At 33.2% G+C, this 12,070-nt stretch overlaps 1 protein-coding gene across 3 annotated transcripts in view; it reads left to right on the forward strand.

The window, feature by feature from the left end:
* Window positions 1-12,070, forward strand: part of LOC128858839 (uncharacterized PE-PGRS family protein PE_PGRS46-like) — a 142,394-nt gene that overhangs the window by 15,832 nt on the left and 114,492 nt on the right. Inside the window, exon 1 of one of the 3 annotated variants that reach the window (XM_054095363.1) lies at window positions 341-865. The exons of the other annotated variants lie outside the window; for them this stretch is intronic. The gene's annotated coding sequence lies outside the window, so the exon portion shown is untranslated. Of the gene's footprint in view, window positions 1-340; window positions 866-12,070 lie in introns of those variants that run through there. 3 annotated transcript variants of the gene reach the window in all.

Raw genomic sequence — 12,070 nt, forward strand, 5'->3', positions numbered from 1 at the left:
ACTAATGTTGTTGGTTGCTGTTTTGCTTTCTATTCCATGCGGTTTGTTGTTATGCTGCACAAAAGTTTTCAATGCTGTTGTTGTTGCTTGCTTGCCGTCATGCGACGATTCGCTGCTAAAGCAGCTGTTTTCCATGTTAGGCTTGCGGCTAAATGTACTAAGTATAGTTGTTGCTGCAATCACATACATATGTACGAGTATACATGTATTTGTTTTGTTTTTGGCGCTTAGCCAACAAATAATTGCAATAACAAAAAACGCTCGCTAACAACAAAGTAAGCATGTACAAGCAAGAAGTTGGCTAGCTGACTGACGCTGCTGGAAGCGTGTTTTGGAAAGTTTCCAACTAAAATTAAAGCAAATACAAAGTATCCACTCGCCGACGACCGACTAAGGCACGAATATTCCAATGCACAAGGATGTTACGTCCTGTCGTCTATGCGCCTTCGTCGTCGCGCACATTGTTGTTATTGGTGTAGTTGCGGCTGTTGTTGGTGCATCAATCGACCGACCGACGAATCAACCAACCAACCAAGCAGCTAAGCAATCAACCAACGAACCAACGAACCTGCGAGCCATTCAGCTTGGATTTAGTCTTCGTCGAGCTTTCCAAACGGTTGCAACCGAGAAAAAGGATTATTCCAAAATAAATGCGCACCCAAACGCCTATTCTGAAATATGTTGAGAAAATTGTGAAAATCCAGATAAATAAAGTAATTGAAATTAAAAGAGAATTTCAAAGTGAAACGAATTTGCCGGTTAGTGGATATTTTTAAGTGAACGCGTGTCTTTGGACTAGCGCACAGGCTGCAAGGCGTACAAGCAAACAAAGCGGATAGGAAAATCCAAGCTTTTGTGAAGAAAAGTAGGCAATGCTAATTTGTATAAAATTTTAATTAAGTGAAATATTTTTTAATGAGATATACCACATAAGTACAACTAAATTTTACAAAAATATGGACCTCGATATAAATAAAATGTAATGAATAAAAAACATTAAATAAAATATAATCAATAAAATAATAAAAAATAATAGAAATAAAAAAATAGCAATAAATTAAATCGAGTGACCGGAGTTGAGTTACAGCAAATTTTTAATGACAATTAAAAAAAAAAGTAATAAGTGGAACTATTGAAACAAATACAAATATCCTGCCTTGCGAAAAATTCTGTTTATTTATGTATCATATTAATAAGTAGGTTCATTTTCGAAGAAAATTTTAGACAATTCAATGCTTCTTTTGTTGATGGGGTGTGGCTGAGCTGAATCCAAGAGAGTTTGTCAGTTCTTGCTGCATTTTGTAAAGACTTAAAAAAACTGAAAAAATAAAAACGTTGTTCTTAATTCAGGCCAAGCAAAAAAAAAAAATAAAAATAAAAATAAAAATACGCCGACTTATATTGCAAAATAGCGGCACAAGTTGAAGCAAGTAAATAGTTAATAGTTTGACGTAGTTTTTTTTTAATAATTTTCTTCTAATGTTCTGTGGACATTTTTAAATAAATATAATATATGATTTTAAGTATCACATTTTGGGTAAATAATACGCCAATATTTTTTCCATATTTTTATTACAATTACAAGAAATAATTCGTTAAGTTGTAGTAAAATTTGGATACTTTCTAAACTTTTCTTTTATAGAGGAGTTAAATTTTTTCTTTTTCGTTTTGAAAAATTATAAAGTAATTTTAGATGGGAAAAATCAACTTAAGAAATCGTTTTGATAATGATTCAAATAAATTCATGTTAAATTTTTCTTAAAAGAAATCGTTTTTGCAACCTGTTCACAAAGATAACTTTTACTGCTTTTCTTTTTCTTTTAGAAAATCATTACAAAAATTAGTTGCAAATATTAATTTGGGTAAGATTTAAAAATGTTAAGGGCGAAAACTGCAAAAACAATATTAAAAAAAAACAATTTTAAAAAATATTCAATTAATTTTCGATGCATTTTTTCTCAAAAGATAATGTTTTTTATTTTGATCGAAAAATAACTTCCACTGCTCTTCCTTTTCTCTGTGAAAAATTACTAAATAATAAATTAAAAATATAAAAATTTACCTGGAATGCCTCGTGAAAATTTACCAAATTAATTTTTATTAAAAACAATATATTATTTCTTTCTCTAAATAAATATTTTTTTGTACTATGCGACAAAAATAATTTTGAATTCTCTTTTTTCTCTTTGAAGAAGTACTAAAAAACCTTAAGACATTCTAATCGTCAAATGCCTTGCGAGAATTTACCAAATAAATTTTATAAATTTTTTTTTTAAAGTAAAACATTTTTGTTATTCAGTTAGAAAAATAATTATCAACGTTCTTCTACTTGCTTTTTTTTTTTGTAGGTCTTAATTATTTTTAGATTAAAACACCTTTGGGAATCACTAAATTACATTTGTGTTCAAAGTCAAAGGAAGTTAATTTTTTTACTCTGCCACAAAAATAACTTTCACCGTTCATCTTCTTCTGCTTAAAAATGATTAAATAAATTAAATAAAAGAAAAACACCTTTTTTGATAAATTTTTCTCTCAAAAGAATCAAAAAATATCTGTAACTGCTCTGTTTTTCTCTTTGAAAAATTGAAAAAAAAATTAATGACGAAAATTCGCATAAGAAATTCTTTGAAATTTATCACATTTTTCTCTAAAGAAATACATATTTTTACTCTGTCGGAAAAATAACTTTGACTGCTCTTCCTTTTCTTTTTGAATAACTACAAAAAAAAAAAAAATTAAGACAATAAAAATTAAACTAAAAACGCCTCAGAAAAATATACCAGTGAATTTTTATTAAATTCTCCTCAAAAGAAAAAATTTTTGTTACTCTGTCAGAAAAATAACTATCACTGTTCCTTTTCGTTATTTAGAAAATTATTAAAAAAATTAGAGTTGAGAAAAATAAACATAAAAACGCCTTTTGGAATATATTTAGTTACATTTTTGTTAAATTTTTGTCAAATTAACTCATTGCTCTTTTTTTTCTCTTGAAGAATTACAATTAAGACGAAAAAATTAACCTGAAAACGCCTCATAAAAATATACCAAACGAATTTTTATTAAATTCTCTCAAAAAAAATATTTTTTTACTCTGCCAGAAAAATAACTATCACTGTTCCTCTTCTTCTTTTTGAAAAGTATTAAAAAAATTTAGTTGAGAAAAATTAACATAAAAACGCCTTTCGAAAGTTAAATTTTGTTAATTTTTCCCAAAAGAAATGAATTCTTTTAATCTGCCAGAAAAATATTTATCACGTTTTCCTTTTTGGTTTTAAAAAAGATTTTAAAATTTTTAGATGGCGAAAATGAACATAAGAAAACCTCATAAAAGAAATTCAGCGAAATTTTTCTTCAATTTGTATTAGGAGAAGAAAATTTTTTAAATCACAGAATTTATATTAGTATTAGTGACACAACTTCCATTGCTTTTGGTCTTCTTTTTGAAGAATTAGTAAACTTTTTATATGCAAAAATTGGCATTTGAATGGAGTTGGAAATTATAAAAAAAAGTTAATTATTAATTTTTTATTAAATAAATGTATAGCATATGAAGTATTTTTTTTTAAATGAGCACCTATTACCTACATTAATTAAAAATGTAGTTTTTTTAATTTTTTTTTTACTTATATTTCATTTTACTTTATTTTATACAATATATTAATATTTATTATTTTCCTTTAACTCCTATTGGAGCATAGAGCGTCAAATAATACAATCATTATTTTATTTTTATTTTATTATACTAAATTTTACTTAATTTAATTTAACTTTGCTCATTTAAAATATCTCAAAACTCGCTAAGACTAATTTCTAAAAAAATTTCAATTATTTAAATAGTTAAATTTTTTATATTTTCTTCGTTGCTTATATTAAATTTTAAATCATTTTATTTTATTTCGCTTTGTTTTCATTTCATTTTAGTGAATTTTCATTTAAAAAATCTCAAAACATGATAAAACTTATTTCTAAAAAAATCCAATTAATTTTAATTTATTTTCTATACACTTTAATATTTTACATTTTTTTCTTTGTTTATTTTGATTTTCAATCATTTTATTTCATTAATTATTATTATTATTTTTTCCCTTTAACTCCTATTGAAGCATAGAGCATGAAATAATAATTATTTTATTTGACTGAATTTAACTAAATATATTTCAACTATGCTCAAATAAAAAATTTCAAAATTTGCCAGCACTATTTAAAAAAAAAAAAAAAAATTCGCCAATCGATCCGTATTTCAGCACAGCCATACGCACCACAGCAGTACACAGTAATAACGGTGTTAACAAGCAGCAACTCCCTTTTACTTATAACAGCACATCGTCACTTCCACTTGAGCGCATATACAAAGGTTACTACTACTTGCCAGCGCCACTCTACCCGTTCTCTCACTCCCTCTCTTTGTCTACCAACACTTTTACCTACTTCAACTTCATTGGGGTTACCTTGCGGTTGCCACGTGCCCTTGCGCCGGAAGTGAAGTGCTTACGTTGCACTAAAAATGCAGTTTCATTGTTCTGGTTGTAATTGAAGTTTTCTCTTGCTGCTCCTGCTCTATCAGCAGTTGTTATTATTGTAGCAGAGCACATGTAACGCACAATTTCATTTACACTTTGGCTGTGTCGTTTTCGTTGCCTACATTTTGGCCGACAACCAGGCGGTGGAGTTTGTGAGTCAGCCTCAATTGACGTATATGGAAAGCTTAGTAAGAGTTGGTAAAAAGAGAGTGAGAACACGCAGACTAGCGTAGAGTGAAGTTGCAGTAATATGCGTACGTTGAAGGTGCTTATTACTCCATTTTTCACTGTCTTTTTTACTCCCTGTTTCATTCCTTTTTTCACTATTATTCTTCTTCTCTATGCGCTATCGAAGTTTCACTGCTTTCAAATCCTCCTTTCGCTGGCCTCCTTTGTTGCGCTCTCACTTGCCGTCGCATGCTTTTGCCATGACGTAGTACTCCGTCGGCCTTTCCTGCTTCATTCACTTTAACTATCTCTCGATTTGGTTTATTGATCCGTCCGCGTTTCACACGGCTTCATTTACACTTTTTTTCGTCCATTCTTCACTTGTCTCTTTTTCACTTTTTGTTTTAGCTTATTTATCCTTTAACATCTTCATTTCCATGACACGAACGTGTGTGTTTGTTTCGAATTTTGTGTGTCAGTTTTGAGTCAGAGTTCATTGCTGGCCAACCCGTGCAAACGTGGAGTTGCAACAGTCATCCAACCCTGAGTCGCCATGACGGCTCCTTAGTCGCGTTTTTCTACTCAACGGGTGCGGTCCTCCAACTAAGTGCATATTCGTGAGAGTGTTGTGTTCTATACATTCAATATCGCTTTATTGAATTTTCCATAATTTTTAAAGGCAGTGGAGAAGTTTTACTGGGCTTCGAACTTTCAGGAATTTACTCGCAATTTTATTGTAGGCGTATCTCCAAAGGTGCATAAAAACTAGTGGGGTTCTACTAGTTCAGTTAAAAAGGTTGATAAATATTAGCAAAACTTGCTTTCAAAATTAATATTTTTCTAGAAGTGTGCACAATTCTTCATTATTTTTAATTTTTCTTATTGCAATAAAGCAGTTGTTTTTCTACATACTTTACGTGTTTTACCAAACACATGCGCCTTGAATTGTGCTACAAATACTGGATGCCGAAAAATATTAAAATTTGTTGGATTATATCATATTTTTAATCTTTAATTTTGAATCTTTAACTGTTATCTTTAATGGTATGTAATACAATTTTAGTATACAAATCCAATAGAAAATGCATGATTAAAGTTCAGAATCGAATCATAATTAGTGGACCCTTACATATATTTGGTGTCCCATTCACGTCTTCTTTCTGAAAATGCAGTGAATATTTTTTAGAAATATAGCCAAATGCCTCAGTAGCCAGGGCATTAGTTTATAAGTGAAATAATTCTAATTCCTCTCAACAAATAAATAAAAAATTTCCGAAAATAAATTGATTCACAAGCCAGGAATTTTTCCAAATATTGCAACCATTTGACAGTAATGCCTCAATATCCTTTTGCCTATGTCTTAGCAAACAAAGCTATTTCTTTGGCTCAACTGTGCTGAGTTTTGTTAAGATTGATTTATTCGAAGTTCGAATGGCCAACAAACAAATTTATGGCATTTTTATGTTTGTATGTACATAGATTTATATCTTAATCCCAGCACAATCAAGCGGTCCAACTTTTGCATAGGCAGTCTTTGCCATGCAACATTAATTTTGAATGTGAGAAATTATTTGTTTGCAAATAATCAAAATATGGTACGTGCTGAATAAGAGCTAAAGCGTACTATGAATGTATACAAATATACAATAAAATATCTATGGTATAAAGTGCCTAAAGAAATATGAGCAAAGCATTGCTTTGAAGATTTTCTATGCCTTATTCTTAATATTTTAAAATTTATATTAAAAAAGTGATAATATTTATATAATAAATACAATTTTTAAGGAAAATAAGTAATATTTATTTAATAAATAATATTTTCTAATAAAAAAATATATGTATATTAGCTACAATAAAAAACCCTGAAGACGATCCGCTGGAAGTGTTCATTTGAAATTTTGTATGTGAAAGAAAATGCGTAACACTATCAACAAAAACAAAAATTATCAAAAATCAATTCAAATTTAGAGCAACTTCAAACTAGCAAAAATTTCCATAAAAATTTAATGGGATATAAAACTGCATACCCAGCGTTTTTCTAAGAACTCTGACTAAAAAGTTTGAAACTAATACTCGTAATTAAATAAATTTTTTTTTCGAATTTTTATAAATTTTATACAAAGTCTTAAACTTTGTGTGATATGAATTGTGTTATAGTATGAACTATAAGAAAAGTAAAAATTAAAAATAAAAGTAAGTACAAAATATTAAATAAATATTAAGAACTTGTCAATAAGAGGTGTACACTTTCTTTTGATGCTGACAGTAAAATTGGGCACACGGCTATTTATTAAAATAAAATTTATAATTGGCGCGTACACTTCTGTTAGGGGTCTGGTCGAGCTTCTCCTATTTGTGGTGTTGGTTGGTTGGTTAAAGTGGTGATTCTTCCAGAATCCAACTAGCGCTTCCGCGCCATTTTGTTGCCACATCCTCGTTACCAACTAGTTTAACGGTTATTTACAGCATAACTATATCCAGTCTGTGCGGTTAAGGAACCTTATAAGGTTGTTAACGTCTAAGTCTGATAGTTGTTCGAGATTCTCGAACAGCGGTTGGCCCAGGGTTAACATTCCGTCCTTCCATAGGGTAGGGCATTCACAGAGGAAATGGAAGATTGTCTCCTTTTTCTCCGGTTGTTTGCAACTGTGACAGTATGTATTGTGAGGGATACCCATTTTGGCTGCTTGTTCTCCGATAGACATAAAGGCAGTTATGACTGCCGTTAGTCTCCAGGCGTCCCGTCATTTCATTCTTATTAATGCCGACGATTGCTTGAGGTTGTAGGTGGGCCATAACGTTCTGCTAATTTTGCATTTCGTCTGAACTTTCCACCTACAGTCTGCGACTCGGAGGTATTTTGGGGAAATTGTGCTCTTGACTGCACCTAATGGTGTGAGTACCGATTCTGCAAGAGCGTTATTCATGGCAGATCCCCCTCTTGCCAGTTCATCTGCGTTTTCGTTACCTTCAATGTTCCGATGTCCCGGGACCCAGATTAAGGTAACTTTATGGTTTTCACTCAAGATGGTGAGGCTATTCTTACTTTGATCCACCACTTTGGAGGTTGTTGTGGCCGAACCCAGTGCCTGGATTGCAGCTTGGCTGTCCGAGAGAATAGCGATATTACCCTTAAAAGAGAAATCTGCGATTAGTAGCCTACAAACTTCCCCAATTGCCAGTACTTCCGCCCGGAAGACACTGCTGGTATTAGGGAGACGCACAGATTTCTCAATTTTAAGTCTGTGAGAATATATACCAGCTCCAACACCGCAGCCCATTTTACTTCCATCCGTATAGACTGTAGTGTCGAAGTTGTTTAGAGAGAATCCCTTATTCCATTCTTCCTTAGTTGGAAAGAGAGTGGCAAAATTCCTATTGAAAGTTACCGTCGGGACGATGTAGTCAGTTATCACCGAGATTAACTGAGTTTGTCGCAATAATAGACTAGCATGACCATAAGTTTTTTCTCTGCAGCGACCCGCTTCGTTTAACCTAAATGCACTCATGGTTGCCATCTTCTTAATATGTAGGTCTATTGGAATAACGTGTGTCAGTGCATTGAGAGTCTCTCTAGGATATGATCTGATTGCACAGACCGTTATTGCACATGCCGATCTTTGTATTCTGCCGAGTAGTTTGGTATTGTACTCTCTCCCTAGAGCCTTCCACCAAACTTCCGAACCATACGATAGAATAGGTCGTATAACCGTCTTATACAGCCATAGTGTATGCTTAGGTTGAAGACCCCATCTTCTTCCAAGCATACGTTTACAGGCAATTTCTGCCTGCCTTACCCGTTCTTCAACATTTAATTTCCAGCTTAGTTTGGAGTCCAGAATTACCCCTAAGTACTTTGCGCTGATAGTGAGAGAGTTTGTCCGTTAATATTTGGAAGGGTAAAAGGTGGTACCTTATATCTGGTGGTGAAAAGCATAAGCTCTGTTTTACGTGGGTTTAAACCTAGGCCACAGCCTGTGGCTCAAGAGTTAAGCTCGCCTAATGCCCTTTGGATGATCCCACTGATCGTATTAGGACACAGTCCTGACGCCATTAACACCACATCATCGGCGTACGCCACTGCTTTTACCCCACCTCTATTAAGTTTTGTTAAGAATTTGCTAATAACGCATAACCAGAGAAGTGGAGACAATACTCCCCCCTGTGGGGTGCCTCTGTGGACCTTCTTGGTTATACTGATATTACCCATATTAGCTTTGATGATCCTGGTTTCTAGCATAGAGATGACCCAATTACTGATGCAATTGTCCACCTCTAAGTCTATCAACGCCCGTTGGATCGCATCTGTACTAACATTGTTAAAGGCGCCTTCTGTATCCAAGAATGCCGCCATGGTATAATGTTTGTGGTGTATGTATTGACTTTTTTTTACAAATGGAGGGACCTACGGTTTTAAGCCGACTCCGAATGGCAAATGGTTTCAATAACGAGCTTTTTCATATAAAAAATACACTCGGAGGTTTGCCATCGCCTGCCGGGGGGCGACCGCTTTTAAAAAACTGTTTCATTCTGGTGTTTCATGCACGGGGATTCGATCCAACGCACTCCCGAATGGTAATCACGTATCAACTCATTCGGCTACGGTGATTTATTACGTTTCAGAAAAAGTTTTGCGCTGCTTTGTGTTTCAGAGCTAAACTTATCTGAAGCCTAAACAACTGGCTAGAACTTTCCTTAATAAAGCTCAAACACGACAAAAAGTCGATGCATTCATCAGTACCATTACGAGTAAGACGAAAATCTTAGCAGACGTTGAAAAAATTTGTGCCATTTATGAACGCAATGCAGGATGGAATTCAATAGCAAAGCGTTGGCTTAAACAATTCCGTTCTGGTAATATGGGTGTAGAGCATGACGCACGCTCTGGTAGCCAAATTGTCGAAAAACATTTTAAAATTATGGGATCATACCGGCATTTGAATAATTTTTTCATTACTCAAAAACAGAAGATTAGCAAGAAAAGATTAATAGAAATTGCAAAAACCTGACTATGTTGCACGTAATTTCATTGTCGAAGTAAAGCGAAAAACGCTCATTTCTTACTTAATCTAACGCAAAATTAGTCACCCTATCGGAAAATTTATAATTTAGCAGTAGAGAAATAGACAGGTGATGGAGCAAGTAAAGGTCAAAATAAAGATTTCCATCATTCAAAATCATTTTTTTTTTATTTAGTAAAAAAGTTATTCAAAATCAGGACGAAATCCTAAATAAAGTCAAAGAGAAAAAGAAAATTGTGGGATTAATTTTGTAGTTATGGCTACATTTCTTTACATCGCGAAAATGTGTAGCACCGCCAGGGTAAATAATTATAAAAAATTAACTGAGTATTTCATCAACTTCAAACTTGCACTTTGTTATAATAAAAGTTGATAAGTTATAAAACTGTATACCAAAAATTGTTCTAGAAATTCTAATTATAATTTTTTTGGATTTTTTTTTAAGTTTTTGCATAAAGTTTGAAACTAGGATTTACATATTTTTTTTTATGCAATAAACTATACTTTTATAAAAAAAATAAATACAATTTCAAAAAAAGAAAAAAAAATTGTCAAAACTGGTCAAAATATTGAGATGCTATCGTTTGTCGCGTATTTAGGTTTAATTGCAATTTTATCAAAAGTTCATTATAATATCGAACGGCTGCTGATATGAGAAAATGAGGTGCGCCTTATGAACTTTCTCATTTGCACCAAAAGTGATTTTCACTTAAACAGCTATTGTGTTCAAATAAAAAAAATATTGCCATTGCTCGTTTGTTTGAATATTGCAGGTGTCTAGTGCACAAGTGTGAAATAAGATTCGCAAAAACTAAAAAAAAAACCTTCCCATAGAGTGATTAATTTTGCGCGCCACCTTGTATTACCGTCTTTTTCCCAAAATAAGGAGTTGTCTTACTTTCTTTTTTGGTCCAAAATACGCGGCTTATTTTCGGGGAAGGGCAAAAATAAGAATATATTTACATAGTTGTATTTAATATTTATTTTACACAGAGTGCAGAAATTTAAATTTACTCAATTACAGTCAAGTCATCTTCTTCTGGAACATCGTCATAAATAAAACTCTGAATTATATCCTGGTTTTCTTCCAAATCCATTTCCTATTGAATCATTGGTCCGAATCTCCCATGTCTTGCGATATAGGTATCATTAAATGAATACTTCTTGTCTAAATAGTCTATTCGTAGTGCATTGGAAACATCACTATCAGTTCAATTTTTTACCCAATTCACAACATCTTGTAAACCTGGTTTTACCAAATTACCTCTATGATTTCTCACAATTCTGTTTTCAATATATTCGTTGATTTCCATTCGCAAATGATCCTTGAATGGCTTGCTTATTGCAATGTCAAGTGTTTGGAGGCACCCAGTCACTCCTGCCGGAATCATTATTTGATAAATCTTCCTCTCAGCAAGAAAATTTTTCATGTCTTTAGTGCGGTGAGTACTGGCTGAATCTCAAACTAATAAACCTCTACTCTGACCCCTCAACAGTGGTGATAACATAAAATCAACCCACTTTGTTATAACTGCTTGTGTGTGGATCTCCTTAGAGACAGTTCATATCGTTTAAGGAAGCTGTGCAACCAGTGTGACGTCGCTTTAAATTGTTCTGTGGATATATCGAATTCAATTCCTGTTTCAAGGGCAAATTTTTGAATATCAGCCCTGCGCACAACCAAGGTCATTGCTCTCCTGCCTGCAATCCATTCCCAGATGCAATCTTCCAACTCAGAAAATAACGGCTGCCGACCTGATCCAACTCTGCGTTTTTTCTCATTTCCTTGGTCCACCAGTTGACACAGGTAATCGAAGTCTGCACTCCATTTACGAACCATACGGAGATCCAGTCCTGGAGTTTTCCACGATGCCCTTTTTGTACTCCACGGAATAGCTCTTTTTTTTTTGTATGTTGAGAAATTCAGGGTGGTTGGTCCAGTGATTGGAAATTTATTTGTCTAAAAATGAAAGACATGATTATTTTCCAATGATTGCTTGGTGGAAGAGTAATTCTTGCCTTCGAACCTGGAATTCAGTTTGTCAATTCTGCCAAAGCAAATTTTCAATACATTTTCGCGTTTTACCGCACTTATCTCAGCGGTGGCAACTTCGATTGCATTTTTCAACTGCTGAATTGTGTCTGAATAATTGGCGAAACATTTTTTCCCAGCAGCTTTTACCAAAAGTATTATAACAAAGCCCCAGGCGGCTAATTGACAGCAGCAAGTTTTTTGCAGACTATTTGATTTTCGAAGACAGGGCGCAAAAAATTTAATGTAAAGTTGGCTATGCGGCACGTAGCGCCATCCTCTCACCACGTAGCACTGAACTTTGGGGACGCAAAAAATCCATTAACGTG

The sequence above is a fragment of the Anastrepha ludens genome, chromosome 3, assembly GCF_028408465.1.
Source record: "Anastrepha ludens isolate Willacy chromosome 3, idAnaLude1.1, whole genome shotgun sequence".
NCBI classification, from domain to species: Eukaryota; Metazoa; Arthropoda; class Insecta; order Diptera; family Tephritidae; genus Anastrepha; species Anastrepha ludens.